This window comes from Enhydra lutris, unplaced genomic scaffold, assembly GCF_002288905.1.
Source record: "Enhydra lutris kenyoni isolate GAN:26980312 unplaced genomic scaffold, ASM228890v2 scaffoldscaffold9, whole genome shotgun sequence".
Lineage (NCBI taxonomy): Eukaryota > Metazoa > Chordata > Mammalia > Carnivora > Mustelidae > Enhydra > Enhydra lutris.
The window spans coordinates 7562536-7578418 of NW_019154093.1; the positions used below are offsets into that span (position 1 = coordinate 7562536).

The 15883-nt window shown below is 43.9% G+C and overlaps 1 protein-coding gene across 3 annotated transcripts in view; it reads left to right on the forward strand.

The window, feature by feature from the left end:
* Positions 1-837: 837 nt before the first annotated feature.
* Positions 838-15883, forward strand: part of LOC111142849 (thyroid hormone receptor associated protein 3) — a 73818-nt gene continuing 58772 nt past the window's right edge. For 2 of the 3 annotated variants that reach the window (XM_022496194.1, XM_022496196.1), the window contains exon 1: positions 838-909. The gene's annotated coding sequence lies outside the window, so the exon portion shown is untranslated. Of the gene's footprint in view, positions 910-1301; positions 1905-15883 lie in introns of those variants that run through there. The other variant, XM_022496195.1, reaches the window with a different exon arrangement.

Sequence of the window (15883 nt, forward strand, 5' to 3'; positions counted from 1 at the left end):
ACTTGCAGATGCGTAAGAATCACTGGAGAAGTGTTCATAATGCAGATTCCAAGCCTTTACTTCCCAGGAAACTTCTGGCTTAAGAGGTGAGTGGCATCCATTTTAACAAGCTCCACAGGACTACACTTTTAGAGAATCTTTTTCTGTGCTCCCATGGTCCTGGGCGGGGGAAGAGGGGAGGTGGCGGGAGACGAGGCCGGTCAGAGCTTGACCCATCCGGCTTCTGGGTCTCCGAAAGAGAACACGCTATCACAATAAAAACAACTCCATTTTGAGTTGCGCTTTCATATAATCCGCTTTCATGTGCTTTACTTTGTCGGACTCTCTCAACAACTCTATGGCATAGAAATTACCAGAGTCATACCATAGGGGAGGAAACCGAGACTCACAGAGGGGAGACGTTTTGCTCAAGGTCACAAAACGAGAGGTGGCAGGGCAGACACTGAAAGCCAGGGGCCCGGATTCTCAGCTCAGAGACCTTGCGACAACAGAAGAAGGCCGCCAGTGGGTGGGGCTCAGGCCCTCCCTCCAGGCTGGTTCCAAAATGGTGGGGGTAGTGGCGTCAGCAACGCCCCCGCCCCTTCCGTCCACCTCCCTCCTTCTTCCCCAGGCCACCTAGGCGGGGGGAGGGGATGGAACGGAGCAACCCACGTGACTGCCGACAACCTGGCGCGTGACGCAAAGCGGCGGGCCCAACGCTCGCCTTGCCTTGTGGAAAACGTAGTTCAGCCGACCATCAAGTGGGCAAGGAGAGACAGGCCTAGCACTACATTTCCCAGGAGTCAGCGGGCGACGCCGCCGCTGCCGCCGTCGGAGAGCGGGGACGCGGGGCGCGCTGTCGGGCGGGGGCGAGGTTGGGGCCGGTTGTGCCGTTGCGAGGTGCAGCTGCGATCGCCGCGGTGGGCCCAGGTGAGTGAGGGCCTCTGATGGGGATTAGGGGAGTTCCACCGGCTCTAGTCGTTTTGTCTTTTATCTTTCCTCCGCGGCGGCTGGGTCAGGGTCCTCGGCAGGTCCGGCACGGAGCCGCTCCCCCGCGCCTACCCCCAGGCCTTCTCTGAGCGGGCCCCGCTCTCTCCGGCTCCTCCCCTTCCCCGCCCTTTAGGGCTTCCCCTCGCTCCGGCCTAGCTCCCGACGCCCTGGGCCGCCTTTTCTCTTGAGCAGCTCCTACTCTTTTTTCTCCCTTCCTGCATGCTTCGAGGAAGAGGCCTCCACCTCTCCCATTTCTCTTTTTAGTCGTAGGAACCCTATTATTTGGGTTTCTCCCTTTCCCGGAACTCTTTTGAGTGCTAACCCCCCTCCCCCCGCCCCGTTCTCAATTGGCCTGGTTCTGTCCTCGTAGGGCGCATGTGGCTGGCACTCAGTAAATGTTAGTCCGTCTTTTCTGCCTTGCGGCCAGAGGAGGCATAGTCCAAATTTATCTGCTCCGGGAACATTTGTTCGCCCACTTTTATTTCAGTCTCTTGGGTTGGAGGTGAGGCCGACTTGCATTCCAGTGGTGATCGGCGTGTGTTCTGGTTGTAGGGGGCAGTTTTTTTGTTGTTGTTGTTGTTTTTTTGTTTTGTTTTTTGCTTGCCTTAGCACCTCAGCAACTTTTATCAGCTCTTATTGTCTTTCAAAATCTTAAGGGTGGAGCATGGCGGCAGAAGCTGGGGAGTAGCGCTGGTGCCGAGAAGTTCGGAGCCATCAGTGGTCGCAGGGTGTTTACGGGGAGGTTGTTAATTGCATTGAAGGAGAAACCTCAGAATGTGGTAGAGCCTGGCGGCCTATGAAGCTTCAGGTGGCAACATAAGAGATGCATCCTGGAGCCAGCCTGCCTAGGTTCAAATTTTGGCCCTGTTAGCTTTTGATTTTAGGTCCAGGGCGTCGCTTACAGGTGCCTCAGTTTCCTTATCTGCAAAATAGCGGTAAGTAACAGGGGCTACTTTATAGACTGTGAAGATTAAATGAGATTAAATTGAATACCGGTTAGCTCATTTCCTGAAAGTATTAAATGACATCGTTATTACCATCATTACCATTATAGGATTTCTGGATGGTGGGCCCAGGGTGGAAAGGCAGGTGTCAACACCAGCGTTTTCCTTTCCTTTCTGATGGTCCTCCTTTTTTTTTTTTTTGTTTGTGGAAATATTGTGTGTTCCGTTATCTGAACAGTTTGATGTGTGTATCATTAAGTAGAAGCCTGTTGGCAACGGTTCCTGCCATGAGCAACTTGTGGAGCAACTCGGGCTTAGTTTGCTCTTTGCTGGGAATTCCATTTTGTGAACTAGGGCACACACTTTAGCAATATCAAAAAACAAGCTTACATTTAGGTTTGATTGTATCTTGTAAAAAGTGAATTGAAGTTTTCAGAAGAAGAAGTCGTTTACCTGAAAATCTTTTCTGTCGAATACAGGCTTATCACTTTGTTTTTTTTAACTCTTTTGGCATCAGTGAGGGGTCTCCGGTTTTGGAGACTGACATTTTTAGTCTGCAGATGTACCCATTTTAGTGGTGGTGGTGATAGTAATAATCGTAGCGACAGTAGGTCACATACAGGCACTTCTTGAATTTGGTTTAGCCAGTGAAACTGCAGGTTACAAAAAGAGTGTCCTGTTTTCGTCCTGAGAAATTGCAAGGAGGAAGCTTGGAACTCTGCTGAGATTAACTCCCAGGTGGGGAGAGATGAGGCTGACCGAGAGAGCACCGACCTACAACTATTAGTTTATTTCGAATGGATAGTCTCAACCACTGAGATTCTTGAGATGCTAGCCTGTTTGTCTTGGGCACAATGACATCCTGAATTGAAGGCAGTGTGGTTAATGCTGTTCTCTCAAAAAAAAATTAGATTTTGATGGATTGCTTCACATAGTTACTCTGTAAACATGTAAGATTGAGTCTTTCAGTATTTGGCTGATTGATTCAACAAATAGTCCTTGAGAACATACCATCTACTGGCTTCTGTGCTAGGCTCTGGGAGTACAGGGGGGTGTGAGACAGAAGGGGTCTTGCTGTTGGAGAGGTTCCAATAGAGTGGGGTAAGATAAAACTGGTAAGCAAATGACAGATTGAGAAAAGTGATGTGGGGATAGCAAGCAGGGACTCTAGTAGACACTAAAAAGGGAGATCTAAGGGTGGTTAGAGAATTTCTTTCGGGCACGAGTGAGGATACAGTTTTGTAGGGGAGAGCATTCCACGTGGAGGGAACAGCAAGCACCAAAACTTGAAGATGGGGAGAGTTCAGTGCTTTCAGCCCTGAAAAGAGGCCCAAAGTAGCTGACACAATGAGAAGAGTGATTACAGAACAGATGGACAGGTAAGGTTGTTTGGGGAAGCCGTCAAAGGCTTCTGATTGATATTTTAAAATCACTTTTGCAGAGGTATGGAAGATGGTGGGGGGGATATCATTTAAGAGGCTGGTGTACTGGTTTAGGCCAGACATGGTAGTTGCCTAAAGTAGAAGGATGGAATGGAGATTTATTGGTGGGAAGAAGTGGGGGGTTTGGAGATAACATAGATTTAATATTCTTCGGAGGAGGCCATTCTTAATCTTTGGTCCATGGACTGTAGGGGCCCATGAGTCGTAAAAATTTTTGTGAGGGAGTGCGTTTTCTCAAAGGTTTGATACCTTCCGTCTTATTCATTAGTCTCAAAATTTTAAGAACACTGCTCTAGAGCCTGTAACGCAGGTTTATAACCCATAAAAAAGTAGTTGCCTCAGCAGAGTTGAGTCCTGGGTATCCTTCTAAAAGATTGCTTTTTTTTGTCCTTTCCTCCCTCCCTCCCTCCCTTTCTTTCTTTTGTAACCTCTACACCCCACATAGGTCTCAAACTCACAACCCCCAAATCAGCAGTTGCCCTGAGAACTGAGCCTGCCAGCCACCCTTTTCTTAGTCTTTGATGGGAACTTTTTTTTTTTTTGAGATTTTATTTATTTATTTCACAGAGAGAGGTCACAAGAAGGCAGAGAGGCAGGTAGAGAGAGAGAGAGAGAGAGAGAGAGAGAGAAGCAGGCTCCCTGCTGAGCAGAGAGCCCGACGCGGTACTCGATCCCAGGACCCTGAGATCATGACCCGAGCCGAAGGCAGCGGCCTAACCCACTGAGCCACCCAGGCGCCCTGAACTTTTTTTTTTTAATCGAGGTTAAATGCTGTGCCATTGATCGTCTTTTACTTTCCTTTTGTCTGTGAGTTACGGGCTGATGCACATGCTGAGGAAGCTAAACATTTGTGAGCTCCGTTTCATGAAAATACATTTCCTAATGTTTTCTTCCACTGGAAGAAAGTTCCTACAAATGGAGCACTTCAGTGTATGAAGAGCAAGATCATTTTCTTTTTGCTTTCCTTCAGTTAGGGGTTTCAGAGGTATATTCCTATTTTTGAGTATATTTTTACACAACAGTGTGTTGTTGGAGGCATAGGGTGTACATTGTACCCCAGAGTTAGAACTGTACCACTGAAAGAACCATGTATTTTTCTTTTCACGACAGAGGTCGAAAACTGAAGGCATATGGACTAAATCCAATCTCTAGGTGTGTTTTGATTGGCACACTCACAGAGTCTTGTAAATTTGAATTCGTTGTCAATATTAAAAAACAGGGAGATTTTATGTAAAAATTTGAATTCAGGCTGCCTTTGAAAAATCGGTTCTGGCAGCCTTGGACCTTATAGTTGGGCATGTCCTCTCCAGTTTGTCAGAGACCTCCCTGCAGCCTGATACTTATCCCTGATACGCGGTGAAGTGTCACTTGATACTGTTTTACACCTTATATTACTTGTCTGTCTGTAGGCACTTGAGTTGGGTCTCCCTGTTCTAGATACATGATACAGGTCTCTAATGCTACCACTTAAGTCTTTTTTTTTTTTTTTTTGTCTTAATGTTATATCGCTGTTAAAAATTGTTTTATGTCTTGTTGCCTTATTTTTTGCAGGCCAATGAGGGAGATAAGTCCAAAACATTGAATTACTTTGTTTCCAAACTCAAGAAACCCAAGGGCTTTTAGAAAGCCAGAAGGCATTGATCTGACCCCATCCCATGGCTTTTAGCTGGCATGGGTGTCCTCATTTTTGTTCTGCCTGATTTGGTTTTTAGCATCTGCAAAGCTGGGCTTGTTTCAGAACATAGAAGGCCAAGCAAAGAGAAGTTGCTGAATGTCTAATTAGAAGACTTTTGGCACTTGTCTTTAGGCATGAGGACCAAGGTGTGTGTGTTTAATATGCTTATATGAAGTCCATTGCTTTGCTTTCAGTAATGCTGTGGCTTTTTTGTTTTTTGAGGGGTAATAACTCTCTTTTTTTTTTTTTTTTTTTTTGAGATTTTACTTTTTTATTTGAGAGAAAGAGATAGCAAGAGAGAGCATAGCGGGGAGGAGTGGGAGAAGCAGACTGCTTCTTCAGAAGAAGCCCTTGATGAGGGGCCCCATCCCAGGACCCTGGGATCAGGACCTGAGTGGAAGGCAGACGCTGAACAGACTGAACCACCCAGGCGCCCCAGTAACTCAATTTTTTCCTTCTATTTTGATAATAAGGGCAGCATAAATAAAGAATTGATAGAGGACATCAAAAGAGACTGCTTTCTAAAGTTACCCAGATTTCTTCACTACAGGGCTCCATTACATCCGGGCTTCCCAGAAGATGGTCCCAATGTGTCTAAAGAATGTGTCCCTACAATCTTGACTAATAGCTTTGGCTGGCAGACTGTGGGCTATCAGAAAAACACTTTAAAAATGGAGGAGATTGAGGAAGTTGGTCAGATGCCAGAGTGGGGTTGCCCACTAGAAAAAATTGGGTAAATTTTTGAAGATAAATTCTTGTTTCACGGGCACCTGGGTGGCTCACTGGGTTAAGCCTCTGCCTTCGGCTCAGGTCATGATTGCAGGGTCCTGTGATCGAGCCCCGCATTGGGCTCTCTGCTCAGCAGGGAGCCTGCTTCCCCCTCCCTCTCTGCCTTCTGCTCTGCCTATTTGTGATGTGTCTCTGTCAAGTAAATGAATAAAATCTTTGGAAAAAAAATAAATTCTTGTTTCAGATAAAATGAAGTACTTTGTGTAGTCTTAAATTTTTTTTTTTAAGATTCTATTTAATTGACATCATGAGTGGGGGGAAGGGTGCAGGGAGAGGGAGAGGCAGACTCCCTGCTGAGCAGGGAGCCCAGCATGGGGCTCAGTCCCAGGGACCTGAGCCAAAGGCAGATGCCCAGCTGACTGAGCCACCCAGGCACCTGTTGAACGAGGCCTTTCTTGACCACTCTATCTATAGGGTATTCCTTTCATCACCTCGCCACCCCCCAGCACATTATTACTATGGGACATTATTTTATTTTTAAGATTTTATTTATTTATTTATTAGGGCGAGAGTGTGCGCATGTGCTCCCAGAGGGAGGAGGGAAAAGAAGGGGGACAAGCAGACTCTGCTGAGTGCAGAGCCTGACATGGGGCTCAACCTCACAGGTGACCCTGAGATCATGACCTGAGCTGAAATAAGAGTCAAAGGCTCAACTGACCGAGCCACCCAGGGGGCCCCTGTGGGATGTTACTTTAATCCACTATGTCTTCACCTCTGTAGAGAGTAAAGCAGGGATTTGTTTGATTCACTGCTGAGTCCCCACAGCTAGGATGTTCTCTGTCACCTAGAAGGGGCTTATTAAATACTGAAAGAAGGGTGAATTAATACGGGAAGACCTATGCTGAATAAGGTTGGCTGTCTCTGGAAGTTCTCCCACTGTTATGTCCTGATTTACTCAGATTCTGTTAAGCTTCCAGTTGAAAATGATTCGTATGGTGGTAGGTGAGGAGATTGCAAAGGGGCAGGAAGGTACTTTCTGGAATGATAGAAATATTCCATATATATATATATTTTAAAGCCCAACCTGGGGCTTGAACTCAGCGACCCTGGGATCAAGACCTGAGCTGAGATCAAGAGTCAAGACGCTTAACTGACTGAGCCACCCAGGTACCCCTGAAATACTCCATATTTTGGTTGGGGCAGGGCTTTGGGTAGTGCTTCACAGTATATTTTGTTGAAACTGACCAAACTATTCTTACAATGTGTACATCTTTTGTAAGTGAATTACTAAATTGATTTATAAAAATTGGTTTTCAAAAAAAAAAAAAATTGGTTTTCAAAACCCATTCTCTCAAGGCTGTTCTGTAAAACTGAAGTGATTAAGTAGTTTTTTTTTTTTTTTTAAAGATTTTATTTATTTATTTGACAGAGAGAGATCACAAGTAGACAGAGAGGCAGGCAGAGAGAGAGAGAGAGGGAAGCAGGCTCTCTGCTGAGCAGAGAGCCCGATGCGGGGCTCGATCCCAGGACCCTGAGATCATGACCTGAGCCGAAGGCAGCAGCTCAACCCACTGAGCCACCCAGGCGCCCTAATTAAGTAGTTTGTGATGATGATGATTGTTCTTCTTGAATTTTTTAGTAAGTTTAACCAAATATGGATTGGACAGGAGATTTTAAAATACCATTTGGAGTGAAGAGGGTGCGTAAGGAGCTATTGAGGGAAGAGACTGAGCTGGCAGGACTCTGAGCAGCCCTCCCGTTTCAGTCAGAGCAGTTCTGCATTGATAATTTTTACCTAGGGGTTCTGCTTAACATTTCATTTTTATTTATTTAAAGGTTTATTTCTTTAAAGAAATTCACGTATTTTATTTATTTTTACGATTTTATTTATTTGCCAGAGACAGAGTGCACACGTGCTTGCACAAGCAGGGGGAGTGGGAGGCAGAGGAAGAAGCAGGCTCCTTGCCAAGCAAGGAACCTGATACAGGACTCATCCCAGGACCCTGGGTTCATGACCTGAATTGAAGGCAGATGCTTAACTGCCTGAGCCACCTAGGTGTCCTGTTTTGTTTGTTTGCTTTTAAGATTTTATTAATTAGAGACACGAAGGGCACAGAGGAGGAATGAGAGTGAGAAGCAGACTCCCCAGTGAGCAGAGAGCCCGATGGGGGGCCTGTCCCAGACCCTTGAGATCATGACCTGAGCCGCCCAGGTGCCCTGTCCCCTATCATTTTATTTTAAGTAGGCTACATATGCCGCATGGGGCTTGAACTCAAGACCCTAAGTTTAAGAGTTGCTTGCTCTGCTGAGCTAGCCAGGCACCCTGAAATTTATTTTTAAAGTAATCTCTAGGGGCTCCTTGGTAGTTCAGTTGGTTAAGCAGCTGCATTTGGCTCAGGTCATGATCCCAGGGTTCTGGAATCAAACCCTGCATCAGGCTCTGTGCTCAACGGGGAGTCTGCTTCTCCCTCTGCCTCTGCCTGCTGCTCCCCCTGCTTGTGCTCTGTCAAATAAAAATAAAATCTTTTGGGGCTCCTGGATGTCTCAGTGGGCTAAGCCTCTGCTTTTGGCTGTAGTCAGGATCTCAGAGTCCAGGGATTGAGCCCTACATTGGGCTCTCTGCTCAGTGGGGAGCCTGCTCCCCCCCCACCTGCCTCTCTAAGATATTTATTTATTTATTTGGGGGGAAAGGACAGGAGGAGAGGAAGAGAGTCTCAAGCAGACTCTGCACTGAGCATGGAGCCCAGTGTGGGGCTCGATCTCATAACTCTGAGATCACAACCCGAGCTGAAACCCAATGGTCAGATGCCTAACTGAGTGAGCCAGCCAGGTACCCCCAAAATAAAATCTTTTAAAAAAAAAGTAATCTCTACACCAGTGTGGGGCTCAAACTAATGAACGCAAGATCAAGAGTTAGATGCTCTACTGACTGAGCCAGCCAGGCACCCTAACATTTCTTTTTCTTTTTCTTTTTTTTTTAAGACTTCATTTATTTATTTGTCAGAGAGAGAACAAGCAGGGGGAGCAGCAGGCAGAGGGAGAAGCAGGCTCCCAGGTGAGCAAGCAGCCCAACGCATGACTTGATCCCAGAACTCTGAGATCATGACCTGAGCTGAAGGCAGATGCCCAACTGACTGAGCCATCCAGACGTCCTGAATATCTTCTCTTGTAGAGAAGGAAGCTTAATTTTTTAAGATTTATTTATTTGAGAGGAAGAGAGCACCTGCACATGCAGGGATAGAGGGAGAGAGAATCTTCAGCAGACTCCCCGCTGAGCATGGAACCTGAGGTGGGACTTGATCTCATGAGCCTAGCTAGCATCATGACCTGACTTGAAATCAGGAGTCAGAGACTTAGCCACCTGAGCCACCCAGGCACTCCTGCAGTTTTTTTAATGGAAAAATTTTTGATACGGTTCATCCAGAGTGCCAGCTTCCTGATAAAACCTGATAACCACTCTCATCATTAGTGAGTCGTGTATTTGCATACATAAACCATGAATGTGAGTGAAAGATAACACTGAGTTTCAAAGTTGTCAACTGAATTATTGCTGTGGTTATTTGGAAATTAAGATTTTATGTGGTAGTCAAAGCTATACATAAACTGTAACAATATGTTACTCCAGCTAGAATTTTGACCTTGCCCTTCTCAGCTCATCTTATTCTGGTAACCAATCTGAGAGCTGCCAACAAGAAACAGAGGGTACTTTCTGAGGAGAGGATCTTAGGTTTCTGTGCTGGGTATTAATTTTCACAGCAAAACTATAGGGATACAGGCTTTGTCTTCTAGATTATTCATCCTCCTTCCTTTATTCCTTTTGGTGAATAAGAACCCATCATTGTTCAAGTATTCAAATCCTGGATACTCCCCCCCCTTTTTTTTTTCTAAAAATCTTATTTATTAGAGGATAAGCAAGGGGAGCAGCAGGCGGAGGAGAAGCAGGCTCCCCACTGATCAGGGAGCCCAACGCAGGACTCAGTCCCAGGGCCCTGGGATCCTGAGCTGAAGGCAGACGCTTAACCAACTGAGCTACCCAGGCGCCCAGTATACATATTGTCTCCTATCATAAAGCATTATGTGTGCAAAACTTAGTTTTTCCTATAGTAACTCTTGAGTAATCTAGTATTCTGTTGAAAATACTACCTTTTCCTGTTGAAAACTTACTCTCTTAGGTGCTTGGGTGGTTCAGTCAGTTAAGTGTCCCACTCTTTTTTTTTTTTTAAGATTTTATTTATTTATTTGACAGAGATCACAAGTAGGCAGAGAGGCAGGCAGAGAGAGAAGGGGGGGAAGCAGGCTCCCTGCTGAGCAAAGAGCCTGATGCGGGGCTTGATCCCAGGACCCTGAGGTCATGACCTGAGCTGAAGGCAGAGGCTTGACCCACTGAGCCACCCAGGAGCTCCAAGTGTCCCACTCTTAATTTGGCTCAGGTCATGATCTCATGGTCATGGGATCCAGCTCTGCATTGGGCTCCCCATGCACTGAGTGTGGAACCTACTTGGGGTTCTCTCTCTCTCTCTCTCTCTCTCCCCGTCTGCCCTTCCCCCCCTGCTCATGTGCTCTCTCTCGTACTCGCTCTCTCTCGCGCTCTCTCTGTCTCAGAAACAAACTTACTTTTCTTGGGGTGTCTGGCTGGTTAGTCCGTAGAGCATGCAGCTCTTAATCTTGGGGTTGTGAGTTTGAACCCCATGTCAGGTGTGGAGATAACTTAAAATAAATAAAATCTTTAAAAAAACCGCACAACCTTTTCTTGACTACATTTCTTGTTATGTTATATTGTATTTAGTGTTTTTCTTTTTCTCTCATTGAGCAGTCAGCACCTGAACTGGATTTAATACAGAGTAAGGCAAAATCCTAGGGATTTAGCCTGATCTCTGCTTTCCATTGTATAGATATTTGTGCATCAACTTAGTTTTTTGAAGATGATTCTGGAAACAGAATTACCTTTAAGGGTTTGATTTTCTTTGTTGCTTGATGATTATGTAAGTATATTGCTGAGGGAAAGACCCTCTCCCTTCCAACTTCTTGGATTTTTTTTTTTGTCTCCAAACTGCAACCTTTTAGAGTATAACGTGCTGTGTGGTTTACATATATCAGTTCATTTAATTCTCATAATAGATTATCAGATTAGTGTAGCTACTTTTTAGAGATGGGCAAATCAGTAAAGGTTATGCTCAAGCCTACACAAAACGAGTCAGGACGCTCATCCGTGTTAGTCTTGTGTTCACAAGGCTCTTGCTCCTTACCACTCTGCCACTGTTGAGCAGATAACATGGGCTTATCCTTCCATGTGGAGTTGTTTCTTTGATTTGACCCTAAGAACGTTGCTTTATGAATCCTATTTCACTCTTTGAAAGTGTTTGCAAAAATCTAAATGTGTTTGACCAAGAAGTTTGTGAGGCACGCGGGAATGCTAGTACTCTTCTGTCGTCACTATCCTAGAGGATCTCTTTTCTCTGGAGGCTGAGAAAGGGAATCTAAAGGGAGCACAACCACAGCGTTCAGCATCGTATAAACCTTTTTTTCATGCTTTAAAAAGCATGCAATATGAAGACATCTAAAAATACAAAGAATAGTACAAGTGGTAGTGATATATTTAAGAGATAAATTTAATAAATTTATGAACTAAAACTCCACTTCTACAGTTGAATCTTCTAGGATTGTTCTCCCCTTCTCTCAACCATGTTTTTGTTTTTGGTGTTTAACATACTTATGGTGTGGTGCCTGGGTGACTCAGATGTCTGCCTTTGGCTCAGGTCAAGGTCCTGGGGTCCTGGGATGGAACCCTGTATGCGGCTCCCTGCTTGCTCAGTGGGGGACCTCCTTCTCCCTCTCCTCCTGCTCCCCCTGCTGTGCAAGATCTCTCTCTCACTCTGTTAAATGGGTAAATTAAAAAAAAACAAAACAAAACACCAGTTTGTAAAGGGACACACAAATAAAATAACAAGGTACGGGTTTTTCTAGATATCTCTTAAATATACATGCTTTCTGAGGCACCTGGGTGGCTCAGTGGGTTAAGCCTCTGCCTTCGGTTCAGGTCATGATCTCATAGTCCTGAGATCAAGCCCCACCTTGGGCTCTCTGCTCATCAGGGAGTCCCCCCCCCCCATGCCGGCTGCTCTGCCTACTTGTGAGCTCTCTCTGTCAAATAAATAAATAAAATCTTAAAAAAAAAATACATGTTTTCCTGTACAAAATGTGGTATCATTCTTTTGTGGTTTTAAGCTTCATATGTTTAGTATTGATTTATTTTGGTAATTTTCTTCACAGGCTTGTGTGTAGGATTCATTTATGGTATATGTGTTTTTCATTTTCATTGCTGTACATTTTTTTTTTAAAGATTTTATTTATTTATTTGACAGACAGAGATCACAGTAGGCAGAGAGGCAGGCAGGGTGGGGGGTGGTGGGGAAGCAGGCTCCCTGCTGAGCAGAGAGCCGGATGCGGGGGCTCGATCCCAGGACCCTGAGATCATGACCTGAGCCGAAGGCAGATGCTTTAACCCACTGAGCCACCCAGGCGCCCCTGATTTTTTTTTTTTTTTTTAATTCAGTTAGCCAGCATACAGTAAGTACATCATTAGTTTCAGATGTAGCATTCAAGAATCCATCAGTTGTGTATAATTGTTTTGATTTTTTTTTTTTAAAGATTTTATTTATTTATTTGTCAGAGAAAGAGAGAGAGAGATCACAGGTAGGCCGAGAGGCAGGCAGAGGCAGAGGGAGAAGCAGGTTCCCTGCCAAGCAAGGAGCCTGATACGGGACTCGATCCCAGGACGCTGGGATCATGACCTGAGCCGAAGGCAGCCGCTTAACCAACTGAGCCACCCTGGCGTCCCTGATTTTTTTTTTTTTTTAAGATTTTATTTATTTGACAGCACAAACAAGCAGGGGGAGTGGCAGCTAGAGGAATAGGGAGAAGCAGGTTCCCCGCTGAGCAAGAAGACGGATGTGGGGCTCTGTCCCAGGACCCTGGGATCATGACCTGAGCTGTAGGCAGATGCTTAACTGACTGAACCACCCAGGCACTCCTCATTTTGATTTTCTAAAACATATAGATATTTATCAATCTCTACTTTTATGGTTTATAACCAGAATATTTTGTTTGTAGTCCTTTTTCATAAGTTCATATAGATTCCTATATTTTCTTCTGTTTTATAAAAATGTTTTTTTTAAGAGAGTGTGTGACAGGGGGTAGAGGGAGAAGGAGGAAGCAGACTCCCTGCAGAGCAGAGCCTGAAGCGGCTTGATTTCATGATCCTGAGACCATGACCTGAGGCAGAATCAAGAGTCCGATGCTTAACTGACTGAGCCACCCAGGCACCCCACTGTATTTTCTTTTAAAGGTTTCAGAGCTCCCTCATCGGGCTCTCCATTCAGCGTGTGTGTAGTGGCCTTTATACTTCTTTGCCAGGGCTCAAATCTTTAAACTTTATGCATGAAAAATTGGAAAAATATTAATGTATCTAAAACCTAATTTCCAAGAAATAAAAAGTAGGATTGCTAAATCAGGGATGACATGAGTCATGAAACTCCATGTAAAAGAATCAGTGTGATAGGGGCACCTGGGTGGCTCAGTTGGTTAAGTGTCCCGCTTGATTTTGGCTCAGGTCATAATGTCAGGGTTGTGAAATCAAGCTCCGCCTCACACGTTGCGCTCGCCACTCAGTTGAGAATTTCCTTGAGATTCTCCCTCTTATGCCCCTCCCTTGCGTGCTGTCTCTCCAATAAAGTTTTTTTAAAAATCAGCTTGACAGATGATACAGTTCTCTTAGTGATTATACCAGGTTTTTATAGCAATCTGTTTTCCTAGTTAAACTTAAGAATATAGGACTGATTCTGGTGAGCTGTTACATTACCTATAAATGCGATGGAATGAGATGCATTTTGTGAGGAACGTTCTGCTTAGGGGAATGGCTCAGTGATCTTGGGAATTGGTATTTTGTGGGAAGAGGAGGCTTGAGCTTCCCTAAATCGTGTTTACAAATTACTGTTGGGTTAATATTGGCTGCAAATTTATTTTCTAGAATTAGAACCAGAGAATATGGACATTTTGGGATAGATTTCCAAAATTGTTGATGGGATTCTTTCTAATAGTAAGTTTAGTTGAAAATAAGTTAATTTGGTGGTATTCTGAGAAGCAGTTATTGACTTTCATGTCAAACCTAGTAACTACTCCTGATTTGTAATTTAAAGAAGGAAAAACAAAAAATCTCCAAAGGTGATTGTTTTAATGGATTTTCCAGCCTATGATCATATCTTCTTGTTTTTGATATTCTGTCATGAAATTTGGTCTCTTTTCTGAAAATGAAAGCAGATGTGATTCATCTAAAAGTTGGCTGTCTTGGTCTAATGCCCTGGTTTAAATGGGTTGTTAATTAAATTCTGTTTTGGATGAAATTTTTTTAATAAAGCTAAGCAGTTGCGGAAGATAGACTCTGAATGTACCATCTTCTTTTCCAACTCTAAAATTAATAGTTTTTTGTTTACTGAAATTTTCTTTCAAATAGACCTTTAGTGAATTAGATTTATTTTTACTCAGCATATCCCCTATGGCTTCCAGTAGAGCACATTTTAGGATGGTTTAGGAAAGTTTAAGACTGATTTCATCAGTCATATTAAAGAACTTTTTTCCTTAGATAGCAAGTAATGGAAGAAAGGTGAGGAATCAGCTATCTGGATGAAGTGCCTTAAGGTTCTTTGACAGGTAAACTATTAGCATGATGACATGAAAGAATTGGGACACTGATGGCCAGGGGCCTTAAGGCTCTAGTTTTAGGTCACCTCTTGGGTAAAACCCTTCTTTTTCTGTGCTCAGTTTCTCTTCTGTAAACCTAGGGTTGTGCTAGATATGATCTCTAGGAGTGCTTCCAGTTCTTGCTGCTCTGTGACTCTTACTTCCAGTCCCGTGTGTCCAAAACTGATACTCTTCTGGGTAGTGTTTTTGCCTGTAAGTTAGAGTGGATTGTGGGTTCTTTTTTTTCTTTTTATTTTTTTTTAAGATTTTTTAATTATTTATTTGACAGAGATCACAAGTAGGCAGAGAAGCAGGCAGAGAGAGAGGAGGAAGCAGTCTCCCTGCTGAGCAGAGAACCCCATGCGGGGCTCCATCCCAGGACCCTGACCTGAAGGCAGAGGCTTTAACCCACTGAGCCACCCAGGTGCCCCGGATTGTGGGTTCTCAGTCACAGGGCTTTCTGCTCTTTGACAAAGTCTGCTGTTGACTGCCTTGAGGCTAACACACCCTATACGGGGTCTCGTGGTAGCAAATTTTGTCTTTAGTCTAGCACTTCAAGTCACAGTTATTTTTTCAAATAACTTCTGAGATTTAGAAATAGATCCATAAATATGTAAGTGTGGGCCGTCTGGAAGTATTAATAACCAGGTTCTCAGCGTAATGATAAGAGAATAATGAGATAAACTCCTGTGTTGTATTGTAGGGACTTGGAAGGATACAGAGTTTCTGATTCATCTTTGTGCTTTCCATGGTGCCCAGGGAAGGAAATTAAGAATGATTTATTTATTTGTTTATTTAAAATTATTATTTTTAAGTAGTCTCTACACATTGTGAAGCTTGAACTCATAACCCTGAGATCAAGAGTTGCACCTTCCACCAGCTAAGCCAGCCAGGTGGCCCAAGAATTATTTATTACTATTATTTGAATGCTTGCTTTATTACTAGGAACTGTACTAAAATTTAGATTTTTTCCTCATTTAAATATTATAGCAGCTTATGAGGTAGTGTTACTCCTCTAATTTATAGATCAGGAAACTGAGGCTTAAAAGGGAATGTTTTAAACTAATTTTTACATGACTCCAGGGCCTATAATATTTCTTGTTTCAGTATGCTGCCTAACAAAGACGTCATTCATAGTGTGCTCAGTGAGTGTTAACTGGGTGAAATACTTGTGAAATGTTTAAAAAAAAAAAAAGTTTAAGTTCATTGTTTTTGATCTTTATGATAGTATTTTTAAAAGAGACAGATTAGCCACTCCTGATAGGCCAACTGAATGTCTTAATAATAGGACATCCTCAAGGCAAGGTAACATGTGGTTGGGGGTTGTGTTCCAAAATTTAAAAGTTAAATAAGGGAAGGGGACTAGAAGTTGGATATAAGGAGGGTAG